This window comes from Lathyrus oleraceus, chromosome 6 (assembly GCF_024323335.1).
Source record: "Lathyrus oleraceus cultivar Zhongwan6 chromosome 6, CAAS_Psat_ZW6_1.0, whole genome shotgun sequence".
Lineage (NCBI taxonomy): Eukaryota > Viridiplantae > Streptophyta > Magnoliopsida > Fabales > Fabaceae > Lathyrus > Lathyrus oleraceus.
Window position 1 is genome coordinate 169,329,140 of NC_066584.1, and position 6,834 is coordinate 169,335,973.

Here is a 6,834-nt window from a genome sequence, read left to right on the forward strand (position 1 = left end):
CATACACGACTTTAAAATTCCGACAACATAATAATAATAGCAACACAACAATGTTTTCAACATAATCAACTTATAATCAAGTTTGGCTCACCAAGCTTACAACTCAGTATCTTTAACAACTTTCCGTACACGGAAATAACTTAACAACTCAGTCATACTTGTATTGACACTTCATAACATAAACCCAACAAAATTACTCATCAAAATTAACTATAATATTACCCGACTCACCCTGACGAATTTCATTAAATTCTGAGCAAATTCGATTTTTCACTTTTCCAACAGCGTTAACCCGTTAACGCCCTGGGTTAACCCGTTAACGCAAGACAAAATACAATTTTTTCTCAGTTTTCAACAGTGTTAACCGGTTAACGCCCTGGGTTAACCTGTTAACGCGAGACAGAATGCAATTTTTCAGTTTTTCAACAGCGTTAACCCGTTAACGCCCTAGGTTAACCTGTTAACGCAAGACAGAATGCAATTTTTCAGTTTTTCAACAGCGTTAACCCGTTAACGCCCTGGGTTAACCCATTAACGCAAGACAGAATACACTTCCTGGCAAATTTTAACCGTGTTAACCGGTTAACGCACTGGGTTAACCGGTTAACGCAAGACAAACAGCAATTTTTTCACAATTCATAACAGTGTTAACCGGTTAACACCCTGGGTTAACCGGTTAACACCCTGGGTTAACCGGTTAACTTAAGACAGAAAGCTGTTCCTGCGCTAACACAAAGCAGAATGCAGAATTCTCCGCATTTTCCGCCGTTGGAGGACTTCCGGACCTCCGATTCCAATTCCGTAAAAAGCTACGCTTTCGGAAAATCACTACCCATCCAATTACAGATTCAATTACCGTTTTCACATCAACTATTCATCACAATTTTTCAACGTTCATAATCCAATTAGGGTCAAATCAACGGCTTATCACTACCCATTACATGTTACCCCATAATACCCATTAAACGACGATAAACTCCCCTTACCTGAGTTAATCCGGCAATCCTTAAGCTCCAATCTTTTCCGTTCTTCAACCCTTGCTCTCTTGCTCTTCCTCTTTGCCCTTTCTCCCTTTTCAGCCGCTTCTCTGCTTTTCACGTAAAAACCCTCTTTACCAAAATGAAACTCTTTTCTTATTTCCCACTTATATACTTTCCAATAATTATTATTCCAATAATAATAATAATAATAATCAAATAATTCCAATTACTTAATTAAATTAATAAATATAATATTAACTTAAATTAAATAATTATCTTATTTTTATCGGGGTGTTACAACTCTCCCCCACTAAAAGAGTTTTCGTCCTCGAAAACATACCTCAAGCGAATAACTCTGGATAGGACTCCTTCATCTGACTCTCAAGTTCCCAAATCACATTGCCACCTGCTGGTCCTCCCCAAGCTACCTTTACCAAAGCAATCTCTTTACCCCGCAACTGCTTCAACTTTCGATCCTCGATCCTCATAGGTGATGTTTCAACAGTCAGGTTATCTCTCACCTGTACATCATCCACTTGGACCACATGCGACGGATCAGGAATGTACCTCCTCAACTGAGACACATGGAAAACCTCATGCAAATTCGCAAGTGACGGCGGTAAAGCGATACGATAGGCTACCTCCCCTATCCTCTCCAAAATCTGATAAGGACCAATAAATCGAGGTGTCAACTTCTTTGACTTCAAAGCTCGACCAACCCCAGTTATCGGAGTGACACGAAGAAACACATGATCTCCCTCTTGGAACTCAAGTGACTTCCTCCTCTTGTCGTGATAACTCTTCTGACGACTCTGAGCAATTCTCATCTTCTCCTGAATCATCTTAATCTTTTCCGTAGTTTGTTGAACAATCTCCGGTCCAACCACAGCACTCTCACCGGACTCATACCAACATAAAGGTGTCCGACATCTCCTACCATACAAAGCTTCAAACGGTGCCATACCAATGCTCGAATGAAAACTATTGTTGTAGGTAAACTCAATCAAAGGTAAATAACAATCCCAAGCACCTCCCTTTTCCAAAACACAAGCCCTCAAAAGATCCTCTAGTGACTGAATCGTCCTCTCAGTCTGACCATCAGTCTGCGGATGATATGCAGAACTCAATCTCAGCTTAGTTCCCAAAGCCCTCTGCAAACCTTCCCAGAACTTCGATGTAAATCTAGGATCTCTGTCCGAAACAATACTCGACGGAATACCATGCAAACTTACAATCTTCTCAATATACAACTCGGCTAATCTCTCTAACGGATAATCCATTCTGATCGGAATGAAATGAGCCAATTTTGTCAATCTGTCAACAATCACCCAAATAGCTTCAAAATTCTTACTTGTCCTCGGTAAACCAGAAACAAAATCCATACTGATACTATCCCACTTCCACTCTGGAATAGCCAACGGTTGCATTAGCCCAGACGGCTTCTGATGCTCAATCTTTGACTTCTGACAAGTCAAACAAGAATAAACAAAACTCGCAATTTCTCTTTTCATTCCCGGCCACCAAAATAACTTTTTCAAATCATGATACATCTTCGTAGCTCCAGGATGAATACTCAGACCACTACGATGTCCTTCCTCAAGAATACTCTTCTTAAGTTCGGTAACATCCGTAATACACACCCGATTACCAAATTTCAAAACACCATTCTCATCAACTCTGAATTCACCACCTTGACCTTGATTCACTAAAGTCAACTTATCAACCAAAAGCACATCGGATTTCTGACCCTCTCTAATCTCATCCAGAATGCCACTCGTTAACTTCAACATTCCCAATTTAACACTATTGTGAGTACTCTCACACACCAAACTCAAGTCTCTAAACTGCTCAATTAAATCCAATTCTTTAACCATTAACATAGACATATGCAATGATTTCCGACTCAATGCATCAGCCACTACGTTTGCTTTACCTGGATGGTAATTCAAACCAAAGTCATAATCCTTCAGAAACTCTAACCATCTCCTCTGTCTCATATTCAGCTCTTTCTGATCAAACAAATACTTTAAACTTTTATGGTCACTGAAAACCTCAAATCTTGACCCGTACAAGTAATGCCTCCATAACTTCAGAATAAATACCACGGCTGCCAACTCTAAATCGTATGTCGGATAGTTCCTCTCATGAACCCTTAGTTGTCTCGAAGCATAAGCTATAACCTGCTTATTCTGCATCAACACACCACCCAAACCCAACAATGAAGCATCACAGCAAACCTCAAATGATTCCGACGAACTCGGTAATATCAGAATAGGAGCATTAGTTAACCTTCTCTTTAACTCTTGGAAACCTTCTTCACATTTTGAGTCCCCAAACAAACGCTTGCCCCTTTCTGGTCAACATCGTCAACGGTAACGCCAACTTAGAAAATCCCTCAATGAATTTCCTATAATAACCAGCCAACCCAAGGAAACTTCGAATCTCAGCGACAGACTTCGGAGCTTCCCACTTAGATACCGCTTCTATCTTAGAAGGATCAACAGCAACACCACCTCTTGAAATCACATGACCAAGAAAACTAACCTCTTCTAACCAAAATTCACACTTGGACAGTTTAGCAAATAACTTCTTTTCTCGCAGAACTCCTAGAACCACTCTCAAATGTTCAGCATGCTCTTCTTCAGATCTCGAATACACCAAAATATCGTCAATAAACACCACAACAAACTTGTCTAGGTACGGATGGAAAATCCTATTCATATACTCCATAAATACTCCAGGCGCATTAGTCACACCAAAAGGCATTACAGAATACTCATAATGTCCATACCTTGTCCTGAAAGCAGTCTTCTGAACATCCTCAGTTTTCACACGTATCTGATGATACCCAGATCTCAAATCTATTTTGCTGAACACACTCGCACCCACCAACTGATCCATCAAATCATCAATCCTCGGCAAAGGATATCGATTCTTGATCGTCACTTTATTCAGTTGCCTGTAGTCCACACACAACCTCATAGTACCTTCTTTCTTCTTAACCAATAACACTGGTGCGCCCCACGGTGACACACTCGAACGAATAAAGTTCTTATCCAACAGATCTTCCAGCTGAATCTTCAATTCAGCTAACTCAACAGCAGACATACGGTACGGAGCCATCGATATCGGCCTAGTACCAGGTACCAATTCAATCGAGAACTCAACTTCACGCTCTGGCGGTAATTCATTCACTTCTTCAGGAAACACATCAGGAAAATCACACACCACGGCTAGATCGCAAATCACCAGTTTATCTTTAGCCTCCAATGTCGCTAACAGCATAAACAACTCTGCCCCATCTGCTACTGCCTCATCATAGGGAGTGTAATACTTCGACAGCTCTGTGAACTTAGCAGCATACTCAGTAACAGACCGGTTGCCCTGCTTCAATTCTAAGAACTCTATCTCTTTCTTTCCTCTGACATCCTCTGGAAAGTACTTCCTCAGGAATCTCTCTCTGAACACAGCCCAAGTGATCTCAGCACCCCCAGCAGCTTCCAACTCAGTGCGGGTAGCAACCCACCAATCATCTGCTTCCTCTGACAGCATATGCGTACCGAACCTGACCTTCTGGTTATCGACACACTCAGTCACTCGAAAGATCCTCTCGATCTCCTTCAACCACTTCTGAGCGCCATCTGGTTCGTATGCTCCATTGAACATTGGAGGATTGTTCTTCTGGAACTCACTCAGTTGACGAGCAGCTCCCATTCCCACAACATTTGAATTCCCTCCAAGTACTCCAGCTAGCATACCCAGAGCCTCAGCAATCGCAGCATCGTCTCTACCTCTTCCAGCCATCTCTATTCTGAGAACCCAACAAGTTAAAACAATAAGTACTGATAGGGTTACACAACACCTATCCCGTACAGGGAAACAGAATAATTATGACTCGACTCGACCGACTATGCTCTGATACCACTAATGTAACACCCTTCTAAAATACCCCAAAATTTTTTTAATTAAAATAACAATATATCAATCAGAGTAAATATGCAATTAAGGGTGTCACACAATCAATTCACACTATTCACCATAATAACTGTCATGCTCTTTTATTAAAACAAAGTAAACACTTGCATAATACGCAGCGGATAGAGACCAATTCAATCATGCAAAACATGTAACACATTACATGTAAAATGGTTCACAACCAACAATAAACATTTAAAACATCCCATCCCGATGTTACATCTACCAGAGCATGACTCACTAAGGAACTACACTAGACTCCAAGCACTAGCTCCTACTCAATCACTGCTCGTTACCTGAAAAATAGTTGTAAGGGTGAGTTCCTCAATCGATATAATGAGCATTATAAAATATCATGCAATGTTAAGTAATTTAACACATTTCATCACCCAAATCAGATTACACATTCAGCAACGGCAATATCAACTCAATCATACTCAACATCAACACAACACACAACCCACAACACACGTATAATACTGGAATACATCCATTCATATCATACGCCATACATACATTATGCAATGAGATTTAACGAGGCATCAAGGCTTAAGCCTTCAACTTTCAACTTTTGCCAATCCAGGCCAACGTGGTGTGAGCAAAGCTCCGACTTAATGCATATGAATTTACATGACATACACGACTTTAAAATTCCGACAACATAATAATAATAGCAACACAACAATGTTTTCAACATAATCAACTTATAATCAAGTTTGGCTCACCAAGCTTACAACTCAGTATCTTTAACAACTTTCCGTACACGGAAATAACTTAACAACTCAGTCATACTTGTATTGACACTTCATAACATAAACCCAACAAAATTACTCATCAAAATTAACTATAATATTACCCGACTCACCCTGACGAATTTCATTAAATTCTGAGCAAATTCGATTTTTCACTTTTCCAACAGCGTTAACCCGTTAACGCCCTGGGTTAACCCGTTAACGCAAGACAAAATACAATTTTTTTTCAGTTTTCAACAGTGTTAACCGGTTAACGCCCTAGGTTAACCTGTTAACGCGAGACAGAATGCAATTTTTCAGTTTTTCAACAGCGTTAACCCGTTAACGCCTTGGGTTAACCTGTTAATGCAAGACAGAATGCAATTTTTCAGTTTTTCAACAGCGTTAACCTGTTAACGCCCTGGGTTAACCCGTTAACGCAAGACAGAATACACTTCCTGGCAAATTTTAACCGTGTTAACCGGTTAACGCCCTAGGTTAACCGGTTAACGCAAGACAAACAACAATTTTTTCACAATTCATAACAGTGTTAACCGGTTAACACCCTGGGTTAACCGGTTAACGCAAGACAGAAAGCTGTTCCTGCGCTAACACGAAGCAGAATGCAGAATTCTCCGCATTTTCCGCCGTTGGAGGACTTCCGGACCTCCGATTCCAATTCCGTAAAAAGCTACGCTTTCGGAAAATCACTACCCATCCAATTACAGATTCAATTACCGTTTTCACATCAACTATTCATCACAATTTTTCAACGTTCATAATCCAATTAGGGTCAAATCAACGGCTTATCACTACCCATTACATGTTACCCCATAATACCCATTAAACGACGATAAACTCCCCTTACCTGAGTTAATCCGGCAATCCTTAAGCTCCAATCTTTTCCGTTCTTCAACCCTTGCTCTCTTGCTCTTCCTCTTTGCCCTTTCTCCCTTTTCAGCCGCTTCTCTGCTTTTCACGTAAAAACCCTCTTTACCAAAATGAAACTCTTTTCTTATTTCCCACTTATATACTTTCCAATAATTATTATTCCAATAATAATAATAATAATCCAATAATTCCAATTACTTAATTAAATTAATAAATATAATATTAACTTAAATTAAATAATTATCTTATTTTTATCG